Below are 13,070 nucleotides of genomic sequence, written 5' to 3' on the forward strand. Positions count from 1 at the left end.
CCGAGACAAGCTCCAAGAAATCCACTCAAAAACAACAAAATGATAATCCCAAATGCATGCCTAAGCAATGAATTCTCGTCTCCTTTAATAGTCATGGACTATCCAAATACCATGGGTCATCCAAATACCATGGGTTTTTTTCTTCTTTTAATAAAGTGTCTCATGATATTTCTCTTTTCTTTAGTCACTTTTAAATTAATTAATTCTCTCATATCCCGTAATTAATTTTAATTTGTAAGCCAAGCTAATGAGATACTCTCCTTTCCCAATGTCCAAAAAAGGGACATTACAATCCTCCATTCCCAAAATTGCTTGTCCTCAAGCAATTCATACACTTAGAATTGTGTCCTAAGATAGTATGAAGAATCCCTATTGTATTACTAATATGGAATCCATAATTTGTATGACAAAAAAAATTCTAGGATCTCACTGCCAAATAGGGAATCTAGCATCCCCAATATTTGAACAATGAGAGCCACATATGCTCCATAAATGGTGAATTCATTTTACTTTCCTTTTAGAGAAGAAAGTTTCTCCCTCATATGTACATGGTCTCGTTTGATATAGTGTTATATGGAAAGTTTGGAGTCATTTAAAGAGCATAAGCAGGAAAATATAGCTAAGCCACGATGTTAGACTTACCATTCCCACCATTCTTATCCAGTACAAGCTTTTCCAAAGGATTTCTACTGCATGCACTAAGTTAAGGGAAGAGCTACCATCTTAGTTAAATTTTCAATTTTTTTTATCTTCCTAGGCCTCCCAAGAAAACCACCTCCATGGGACTGTAGCATAGGTTGGAAAAGATTCGTCCTTGTTGTCTCATTTTCTGTTAGTAATTATAATGATATTCTTGTAACATAATCTTTTTTTCTCTTTCTCCTAGGAATTTATAGGGTCCACTATTTTTTCAACATGAGCAGATATTTAGAACAAAGATAAGGCTCCAATCTTGCATTAAATCCTTATACTCTACATTATTCATTTCTTGCTTTGCCCTCCAATGTAAATCTATTGGCTAGACATAGGTTAAGATGGTAACTTATCCCTCTTGGGGACAACTCTTTCCAATGACTCACATCATACCCGCTTAGAGAGAAAGGGTGCATTAGGGAAGAACTTATTATCGGGAATGAGGACACTCAAGGTCTCAGGAAATAACTAAGAGCTCGGATGTGAAATTAATGGAGGTTACCCCCCAATTGATTTAGTATGAAATTACCTAGTAAGAGAGGGAATTAGAAAAGGAACGACACACCCTCATAAACAAAAAATAAATAAAATTGGTGGAGGTAGCGGACTTGGTTTCTGGATGCCAGACATACCAAAGGCCATTACAACCAATATAAGTATATGGTTGACATCTATTTTCCTTCAAAGTTTTTATTGGGCAGAGTACTTGTGGACAAAATTGTAATGAAGGGATACATTCTTCTGACCCTGAACTAGATGCAAAGGCACATGGGAAACTAGACGAAAAACAAAATTCAAGTCTTAACAACATCCATCTAAAAAAATTACTTAAGTTTAGAAACATAGTTAAAAACTATACTGAAGTGGCAAGCCACTATTTTTTATTATATTTATTTATCATTGTTAAAATAACATAGATCCATCTTAACTTTGAATCCAAATGATCAAATCTCTTGATTTTATTTTATTTTTTCCGAGAAAAAAAAATCGAACTTTTCATTGCATGATAAAATGTTACATTGTATATGTGATAAGAATTCAAGTGACTGTATGATTTTACTCATAGAGTTGATAATATTTGCTTGAGGGATTCCCTCTACTGTCTCTTGAAGTTCGGTTGCAGTTCACTGACCAGGTTTTATTCGAGGTCTCCTGTGTGTGGAGAAACCCCTGCTGAAGTTAGTTCAGCTGCCGCATGGTCATCAAAAACAATTTATGAAACCACTGTTTCCAGATTTTTGTTTTTTAGTTTTGTTGAGGCTGCTCCAATCCCGGGTCTCCTCAGAAAGGAAAACAACCCAAATAGGATGGGGCAGCATTGTTTTTGAAGAATTTAAGTTTTTTTGTTTTTTGTTTTTCTTAAGCAGTAGTTGAACATGTCTGAAGAAATGTCTGAACAATATAACAAAAAACACAGCAAAGAAGAACAGATAGGTGCCAATTCTGGCTGATATTTAAGAGTGATGGGTCCTGCACGTATGGTGGACGTTCCGACACACAGATCTCGTCCATCTCCTTATGCTCTATTCGCCAACTGCCCAGATTTTGTTGCAAACCCTCTTTAGAAAGCTTGTCTGCAGCATCATTGCGTTCCCTGTATATATGACATAGTGAGATATGATTAAAATGTGATTTTAAGCTCATGGTTTCCTCTAAAAGGGATGATAACAAGTAGTTCTGACATCTGTGGGTTCCATTGAACCATTTGACAATGTATAGAGAGTCCTCGAAGCTCTGAATTGTGACAATACCCAAATGAATGAGCCAACATAGGAGAAGTCTTAAGGTAGTCAGCTCGGAAAAGTTGTTGGTTCCACTCCCTATGCCTATTGTGGCTGAAAGGCTTCTATGGGGGCTCAAATGAATGATCAATCCTGCTCCACATTTGTTTTCCTGGTTGGATGCCCCGTCGAAGTATGCCCACGGGATCCCGTCCCTGATGGATTCTTGTATGATTGATTTGGGGTGTTCTTCATGGGAAGGTTCAGGATGTATATGGATGCACTTCCTATGGCTATACCATCCACTGATGGAGGAATGTCTTGAAAGATACATCTTTTCCTTGCGATCCATACCCCCCAGGAGATGATTAGGGGTAAATTTCGCAGGTTCCCTTTAGGATGGCTGGACCACCATGACTTCCAGGTTGTTGTCAATGAATGCTTGGTCCATTTAGTCCTTTTGTGTATCAAGTCCCCTACCAATTGCGAGACTTCTTTGAAGAAGGAGAATCCATAAAGAGGTGCGAGATTGTTTCAGAGGCTTGTTTGCACAGGGCACATCTTCCTGGTCTTGATTTGAATATTTTCTAAAGGATATCCCAAGTTGGAACCTTTGCTTTGAGGATACACCAGTAGAGCACTCGGCCTTTTGCCAGGCATTACAACTTCAAAATTGAAGCTACCCACCATTCTTGATTCCCCCAACCTTTCTTGGTCATTAAGTATTTATATCCTTGCTTTGGGGAGTATCTTTCTGACTCAACATGAGCCCAGACTAATTGATCTGGTCTGTCCCTTATCCTGACATTGGATCGAGACAGCTCCGAGGTGAAGGTATTCCATTCTCTCATCCACTGTGGGGGAAGATTTAGGTCTGCTCCAATGAGCCATGCTTGACCCCAAATGGAGGAATGTCCCTGATTTTTTATCTGGCTGAGGTTATTTATGCCTCTGGAGTTGAGATGAGATGTGAGTTCTTGAGATAATTTCAAGTCTTCGTTGCATCCAACCCAGGGGTCCTTTCCTAAGCGTACATGTTCTCCATTTCCTACCTACCATGAGAGGCCTTGTTCTATGATCTTAAAACCATCCAAGGCTGCTTTCCACACCACTTATATACTTCCTTTCTTTTTGGATGGGCTTCTGATCCAGTCCTCTAGTGGCGTGGGGTCAATATATTTCCTTTTTACCACTGTAGTCCAGAGGTTGTCCGATTTGATAAGCCTCCAACCTGATTTTGCTGCAAGCGTTGCTCCGAAGTTTGGTAAAACCTTGATGCCCCATCCTCCCCATTCTTTTGTTCTTGCCACTTTTTCCCAGGCCACCCATGGAAGCACTGAGTCCTCCTTTTGATATATATATATATATCCACTATTTTTTATTATATTTATTTATCATTGTTAAAATAGCGTAGATCCATCTTAACTTTGAATCCAATTGATCAAATCTCTTGATATATATATATATATATATATATATATATATATATATATATATATATATATAGATAGATACTAAAACATGAGAAATAGTTTGCACTTCGAGATATTTGATTCCTCTAAGAGTTTGGTAGACCTAGAATTAAGATGGATTTATATTGATTGTTAATAATATTATTTATATTTATATAAATTTCACATCTCCATATGTAAAAATATTTTTAATTTTAATTTTATTAAGACCTTATCTATATCTATATCTATATCTATATCTATATCTATATCTATATCTATATATATCTATATATATATATATATATATATATATATATATATATATATATATATATATATATAATTGTCATTTTTCTTTCACGTTTTTTATAATTTAATATTTTAAATGTAATATGCATAAAATTGGTTATATATATAAAACTTCAAAAAAAAATTAGGTATTAAGTTTTTATATGCTTGAAAATTATGACCATACAAGAAACCATAAAGACACATTGAAACATGAAAATCTCTTGCTTTTAGAGTTGGCTTATTTCCTATGAGTAATTTAAGAAAACACAAAGGAAGACAAAGTAATGGAAATGGTGAGACACAACTCACTGCTCACACTAAGAGGTTGCCCATATAGTTTCTCACATTCATCAAACCAACATCTTCTTACATTTATAGGAACATATTATAGTTCCATAGTTTGAAAAAATTCCTAAAGAATGGGATTTGAAAGCTAAGACAGTCAATCCTAACAAATCCTAAATAATGAACAACAAAGTACAATAATTTTAACATAGATATTTCCACAATCAATCAATTGTTGTTGATGAATACTTTTGGAGAATTTTGTGTCATGATCATACGTTTCCCCAACGTTTTAGGTGAACCCTTCACCCATATTCAGGGGCTTGAACCTTACTAATAATGTGAAGAGTGCTAGACCCTTATAAATAGAGGATGGTGTTAAATTATAACCATTAGAGGAGAAGAGGAGAATAAATAAATTAGATAGGAAGGATTCTATTAAAATCAAATTTAATGATTTAATCCTTCCTATCTAATTTATTTATTCTCCTCTTCTCCTCTAACAATTATAATTTAACAACATCCTCTATTTATAAGGTTCTAGCACTTTTCACATTATTAGTAAGCTTCAAGCCCCTGAAGATGGGTGAAGGGTTCACCCAAAACGTTGGGCAAACATATGATCGTGACATTCCATAAGTCTTCATCAACAACAAAGTCTAATAATGTTAATTTTTAGAATTTTTCCATTATTCTGTTAACACTCTCCCTTAATGGAAAAATGTGTTCCCTACAACACCTTACTAATTTTTAAATATTTCAAACTTTGTCTTGCTAAGAGACTTTGTAGCTGTAAGTCGATAATGGGAACTTGGAAGCTGTTAGGATCATGGTGGGTTTTCTCCGCTGGTCTCACGTACTGGGGTGGAACCATTTGGATTCCACTGTCTGCTAACGTCTGCACTCTGTTAAATGCCCATTTCTCCATAGCCATTGTGTGTCAGCACACAAGTTTAGGCTAAATGTGCAATTCAGAGTTTCTCACGGAACAGATACCGAGAGCACATATGTTGTTCAATAGAGAAATAAGTTGCATATCTCTTTCTGGGTACTCTTGAAGTTCAAGTCAAATAGTGAATTGAATGGTATAAAGAAGACTATAAATTATCAAGACTTCCAAGTCAAATAGTGAATTGAATGGTATAAAGAAGACTATAAATTATCAAGGCAAGGTTTATTGAGGTGGACAAATTGTTTAGATAGTTAAAGTGGTTCTTAAAAAAATTTAAGAAATTTTGGACCAACAGTGTTTGAATCATATATTTTGATGATAGAAATAGATTCAGCACCATCAAATAATCAAAAATATTTGAGACACTTAAAATCTTGTAATTTAACAATTATAACCTAGATTTACAAACACTGCTGCAAAATTTGATCAAAATCCTTACTAAAATTTCTATCATTTTAATACAATGATGTGTCGTGAGGTGGTTGGATTCACCCAACATTGAGTATATTATACTGCTATGGTGTGTGGCTCAAGGAGTAGATTCCCCTAGATTCCCCTTATCCTGAATCTCAGCTCTTGCCAAAATCATATTCCCCTTATCCTGAATCTCAGCTCTTGAATCTTGGCTCTTGCCAAAATCATATTCCCCATCCGTGAATTTCGGCTCTTGCCAAAATCATATTTCCTTTATCCGTGAATCTCCACTCTTGCCAAAATCATAAAAAATTAGTATATCTACTTGTAGGTTGTTGGATGTACTCTTGGTGTTATAGTGGCAGCTACCAAAATTGATCTTAAGTTTCCTTAAATTAATTTTGACAATTACCAATTCACCATATAATTTGAAAAAAAAAAAAAAATCTATCATCTTCAAGATAAAAAAAAAACAAGCTACAGTGAACATGAGCATTGCCTATCATTGGCAAAGGAATCAAATCCCAGAAATAATCAGTCTTTCAACTTTTTTACTTTTATTAAAGTTTTCATATTTATTTATAATTAATATATTTAGAAAAGGTTAAATATCTTTGTCAATTGCGGTTTTTAAAGGATTAAAATCCAAGAAATAATCTCTCTGTCAGCTTTTTGACTTTTTGTAAAGTTTCATGTTTATTTATAATTAATATATTCGGAAAAGTTTAAATATCTTTGTCAATATCCATTTTCTTAATGTTGTATATTATGCAGTTGTCTATAATGCGACTTTTTGGAAGCCTTTCCGGTGGGTTTTTCCGGTCAAAATCCGGCAGCAATCTATTGGAATGGCAAGTTTGATAGCTAGTTTCTGCACAATCAAAGCGTCCCAGGGTTTTTCAGGGTGTTGAATCCAAATATGCAGTTAAAAAACCATTTTAACTGCAACAAACCTCAATTTCTTCCGTCGGATTCCGTCACCGGAATCTCCAAAAAGTCGCATTATAGACAACTCTGTATATTATTATCATAAAAGAAAATCAATTTGTTGGAAAGGGAATCAGCCCATCCACTCAATTTCATATTTTTTTTATAATTATATATATTATTATTGTAAAGAAAATTAATTTCTATGAAATGGGATGAGCCATTCGATTGCAATTTCATATTGTTTTTAAATAAATAATTATAATCTTGAGTAATAGATAAAGAATAGGAATTTAAATATATTTTTCAGTCATTATAAATTTAAAACTCAAATAACTTCAAAGAACTTAAATTATTAAGATTGTTTTACAAATAAGACAAAGAATTTAGATTTAGTCTAAGTCTCATATTACTTTTAAAAATTAAAATTAATAGGATTTTTTAGAAATAAGATAAAGAATTTGGCTTTTTTAATATTTTTAATTAATTACATACCTAAAATTCATAGGACTCTTAATAATTTAAACCATTAAGACTTTTTTTAATATTTATAAGTCATTACAAATTTAAAACTCATATAATATCACTAAGACTCTTGACTATGAGTTTGGAAGAGACTTTTTTTGTGAATCATTACAAAACTAAATCTCATATAACTCTTAAAAACTTAAACCAATAAGGCTTTTCAGAAATACAATAAAGAATTTGGCTTTCTTAATAATTTTAAGCCATTACAAACCTAAAACGCATATAACTCTTAAGAACTTAAACCATTGAGACTCTTTTTAATATTTTTAAGTCATTACAAATCTAAAACTCGTATAACTCTTAAGAGCTTAAGAGCCTTCTGAATGTGGGGAACATATCTCTGTAAGGACGTAAACTTAGTTACAAATTTATCCATCGACAGTGGTCCCAATCTCAGATCATGAAACTCCTTTCCTTTTTCGTCATAAAACCATTGCGTCACATATTTATCCTTAAAAAGAATTGAAATTTTTCCACATCACCTCCTGTTCATTGATTCCCCAAACAATCTTAATTTCTTCCCACCATAGAGTGTATTTGCCTTGTAAATGGTAAATTGCCAATATGGCCTTCAAATTATCATCATACTCATAAATCTGAAAATATGTATTCATGTTAATTAGCTAGGCTTCAACAGCTTCCTTTGCCTCTACATCAAATATTGGGGGTTTAATCTTCTTGAACTCCCCTTGTAGTTTAATTTTTTGTCTCTTTGACCCTTTTCCACCAGAAATGTTATTAGATCCCTCTTCATTATCATTTCAGCCTCCATCAAATTCTATATTTGCTTCCCTATGTCGATGTGCTTTAGTTCAGTTTCCATTTTCAGGACTTGGATTTGGATTTCTTTGAATTTTTCTATCTGAGAATCTTTCATGATTCTCTCTTGTTCTTGCCTCAAGCTCTTGTTGTCAACCCTTAAATTTATCATCTTAGTTCGCAGTTGCTGAATTATTTCTAACAACACTATATTTGTATTGCAGGGTTCCTCTCCTAATTGAACCCACATCTCTTGGTTGGCTTTTGCAGATTGTACATACCTAGCTCCTACAGTTGGTATTATTGGTGGTGTGATTCTAACTCCCCTCATCATACATTTTTGTTATTTTCCACTTTGCATATCATCAAACATTTTTTTTATTTTCATAATATCCCAAACATGCCACAGTGTTGAAACCATGGTTCTCATACCACTTGTAACATGCAAATGAACCAATCATAAATTATGCCCAAATTTTTTTATTTTTAATTTTTAACTCCAACGAGTCTTATGTACGACATTATATATGTGTATTCTTTTATTATCGTTAACCTTGGGAATTGTTTGCTATACGACTCCATGTAATTACCTGTGGCTGTAGCTGACTATGATTACACTTACAACTCGTATTATGGTTTAATGGAATGAATGGACATGAATGATTTCAATGATATGACTGCTTCACACTATCAACGCAATGGGATTTAGCCATATTCATCTAGCCTTCTTTTGGTTGATATTTTACTGTATTAAGAAGCGACCCATCCTGACTTTGTTTCTCAAAAGTTCTCAACTCTCCAGTTGTTGTTTAGAGATACACGTGTAAGAAATATGATAGCGGTTGGGTGGCTCCCTTACTACCATAAATATGTGAAATTTTGATCTAACTGTCCACATATTTTGGAACCTGGTTAGGGTAACCGCCTCCTACCCCTTTCCAGTCAGTTGGGCAATTTGCGTCTTGATGGTTTCGGGAGGAGAGATCTACACACTCTGAAACCCTAACCTCTTGATTTTGCTAATATACGTAGTTGCAAATTTTTGTACAGGTATGTTTAATGGTATTTATGGGTTTACCTTTTTTTGAGCGCTTTGCGTTCTGTGAGGAGTTTATTTAATTTTCGGACATAATTTTTGTCTACAGGTTCTTATTTCATGGTGAAGGTAGCTTTTATGCCAATGACAACCGACCAGAATTTCAGAGTTTACAGGAATGAGGTAAATAGGTATACCTATGTACCAGGTATTAGTTCTATACAATGATTATTCTTGTGTTTTTGCGTCACTGACTCTGCTGGTTTATTGAATTCAAATGGAAGCTCTACATCACCTCAAGGAATGAGGTTATCAGGTATATACATATTCCTTCAGATCTGTGAGTCCTATTCTTAATACCCTTACGTGTTTCAGGATTCTAATTTTACCTCCTTCTAATGGTTACCATTTAGTTTCCATAGGTGAGGGGCTCGTTGTCAGGGTCGACTTTAGAGCTAGGGTATACTATGTCCGCCACCACCCCTGTTCTAATTATTTACTCTCGTTTACACATCCTCGGGTTATTTTCTTTCACAGCTGGTTTCCAAGCCATGCGCATCTTGAGCTGTTAGTTGTTATGAGAGGGTTTCCACATTTTGTTATTGAAACTATATTAATGTTTTTTAACATATCCATGGTTCCACTATACTTAAATTGCAGACATGGTTTCTCTTAGAACCCCGAGTATTAACTATGTTGTCATCGACACCTATATTTGGCATAATAATTTTCAATGATGCGTTCAGGGCTTGACTCATAAATGTCTTGTTCTGGAATACCCTTTAGATTTTTATAGTATGACTCTAGCAATATTATTACCGATTCTGGTTACAATTTTGTATTAATAGTATTTACATGCTCTTGTAAAGATGACCATTCTGTGAGTATTCTCACATTTTAAACAAGATATATTTGTACTCAGAAAATGTTTTTACTCATACACGAATTGTATTGACTTTTTAATCTGATTACTTAATGTGTGTATTTATGAATTATCCTTCGTAGCTATATGTGTAAGTTAGGTTCAACTAACAGTTCTAGACTTGTCCTACACTCTGGATGACCAGTGGCTGGCCCAGGACTAAACCAACCATCAGTTTCTTTTTTTGCATGAAAGAAATAGTTGGTTTTGAGTCCTCATTTGCACAAGTTATTATAATAAATGTTGCTTGAAGGAGGTTCTCATTAATTCAATAGAGGAATTATATTATCTTTTTTTTATTCGCACAACTATATAATTTGCATGCCAGGAAATACTGTATGTTCCAAATATATTAGCTATTTCTTTCTTTATTTTGTTAGATTACACAATTAGCCCAGGACTGACAGGTCCTAACCCTTCTGGGCATGTCTCGACCCACTTGGATCAGTTGCATATACATTTTAGAGCCAGGATTGTTCCCGATCGCAGGTTTTAACTCTCAGATTTTGGAACTGGTCTTCCCACTCTTAATAATTTTATGAATTAAATTATTTCCAAAGTCTCCTTTACAACTAATGATATAACCAATATTCATGTAGCACTTGTGTATGGTACTTGAAGGTTCACGATCGACTTTTCATTCCATTTTCATGAACTTACAGAGATTATTATGATGTTGGGAACCTTATTATGTATTGTATACATAAATACGATATAAGATTAGAAACTGCTAATTAGGATCACCAGTCCTTACTACTTATTTGCGGGTAACAAAAGAAAGGCATTACGAACAACACACATGGTAGTTACCAATTTGATGTTCGATCATTTATGTCACAATTATTTCAAAATAAAATTTCTTACTTCATAACAACCATAGAAAATTCAAACTTTATATATAATCTTATAAGTTCTCGAAAACACTGCACCTACTTGTTTAACAAAGATTGTCAGGGAATTCAATTCAGATGAAGACTTCTCCACCCGACCAACAACATTGGCAATTACTTCCAATTCTCCCCCGGAGCCTTTCAATTTCTAGAACAATAAGCATAGAGTAAATCGTTCTTAGGCCTCAAGACTACCCAGTGCAGCCAAGAACTTCACGAGTAAATCGTTCTTAGGCCTCAAGACTACCCAGTGCAGCCAAGAACTTCACCGTTCTTAGGCCTCAAGACTACCCAGTGCAGCCAAGAACTTCACAACTTCAGGGAATCGACTGACTCTCATACCAGCTCAAGAATACCCTTCCAACGGCCTCCTCAAGAATACCCTTCCAACGGCCTCTTGCTTCACCTTGACAACGTCCTATTCCAGGTTCTCAATTTATTTCTTTCCTCTCCAAAGCCTCCGGCCTTTATTTTCCTTTCTTATTTCCTTGGCATTCTTTTCCCACTGAGATGTTTTATTTTCCTTTCTTATTTCCTTGGCATTCTTTTGAATACCCTTCCAACGGCCTCTTGCTTCACCTTGACAATGTCCTATTCCAGGTTCTCAATTTATTTATTTCCTCTCCAAAGCCTCCGGCCTTTATTTTCCTTTCTTATTTCCTTGGCATTCTTTTCCCACTGAGATGTTTTATTTTCCTTTCTTATTTCCTTGGCATTCTTTTCCCACTGAGATGAGATGTTTTATTTTCCTTTCTTATTTCCTTGGCATTCTTTTCCCACTGAGATGTTTTATTTTCCTTTCTTATTTCCTTGGCATTCTTTTCCCACTGAGATGTTTTATCTCTAGAGAGAAAGAGAAAGTAATGGTCTCTAACTATCCCGTAATTAAAAATTATGGGGTCTTCTCCCATGAATTCTAAGACTCATCGTAATTTTCCTTTCTTATTTCCTTGGCATTCTTTTCCCACTGAGATGTTTTATCTCTAGAGAGAAAGAGAAAGTAATGGTCTCTAACTATCCCGTAATTAAAAATTATGGGGTCTTCTCCCATGAATTCTAAGACTCATCGTAATTTTCTTTTGAGCAAAAATAAATTAAAATAAACTTTTAACATTACAGTTCCACTAGACTTTTTTCAATGAGTCTAGTGTAGTAAAACTAAATACCAAAACATCTACAATATTTTTCCAATGAAAAAGATTAACATGGAATGAAACAATTCACATTGATAGATGAAACAATTTGTCGCCACTAAAAGAAGACATGAATTGTTATCATTTCAAAAGAAATTATCGGAAGATTGTAAAGAGAGGAGAGGTAATTTTATCATGTTTGGAGGATTAATAAGTGTATATGTCTTGGAGTTTTTGGAATAAGTAGAAGGATTTGTAGTCAAATCTTGTCTTTTTTTGTTTTTTAAAATGTGTTTTTCATTATAAATGGGTTCAACACTCTAAGAATTTCTAAAAACTTTTAAGGAGCTTGGATTATGGAGAGTTCACAACCAAATCTTGTGATTCCAACAAATTTTCGAAAAATTCTAAACAAGTTCAAACTAGCAAAATTGCAAAAATATAATAAGTAAAATATGACATTTATAAGTAATAATCATGTGCATTTCTATAAATTTTGAGGTTATTACTTTTGAGGTATATCTAAATCTTCCATCCTCACGACTACTAATATTTCCATAGAGTTTAAACAGAATTTTAATAAATTAAAAATGAGAATAACATTAATGATTTATGATGCCTATTTATTATGCGACAAGGTTGGAAAAAAAACAAGTGTGAGCTTTAACATACTATGGTGTTGTCAATACTATTATAGAATTTTTATGATATTTCTAAATATCTTAGATGACAGCTCAAAATATTTATAAAAATATTTATAATATACTCTCGATTTACTTATTGAATAATACATTTTATAAAAAAATATGTTATTTGTGGCGTGTTTCTTCCATTTGTTTACAATTATTCCATTATAAGTTTCTACACCTTTTTTTGTCAGGGATTAGTGTGGAACATTTAATCTTCATTTCACTTGGTATCATTTCTTAATTAGCTCATCCTCACGACTACTAAAAATATTTCCATAGAGTTTAAACGAATTTTTAATAAATTAAAAATGAGAATAATTTGAATAATTTTATATGTACATATGTGAAATTTATATAATATAAATAATATTATAAA

General features: G+C 33.7%; 1 long non-coding RNA gene across 1 annotated transcript; it reads left to right on the forward strand.

Moving 5' to 3' along the window:
• Window positions 1–8,936: 8,936 nt before the first annotated feature.
• Window positions 8,937–9,938, forward strand: LOC149159336 (uncharacterized). The gene is made up of 3 exons (XR_016261112.1): window positions 8,937–9,074; window positions 9,170–9,376; window positions 9,483–9,938. It is a non-coding gene; the product is annotated as an uncharacterized LOC149159336 (long non-coding RNA).
• The last annotated feature ends 3,132 nt before the right edge of the window (window positions 9,939–13,070 follow it).

The sequence above is a fragment of the Pinus tabuliformis genome, chromosome 5_2, assembly GCF_031772625.1.
Source record: "Pinus tabuliformis cultivar Carrire ecotype Pingquan chromosome 5_2, CPIR1, whole genome shotgun sequence".
NCBI lineage: Eukaryota > Viridiplantae > Streptophyta > Pinopsida > Pinales > Pinaceae > Pinus > Pinus tabuliformis.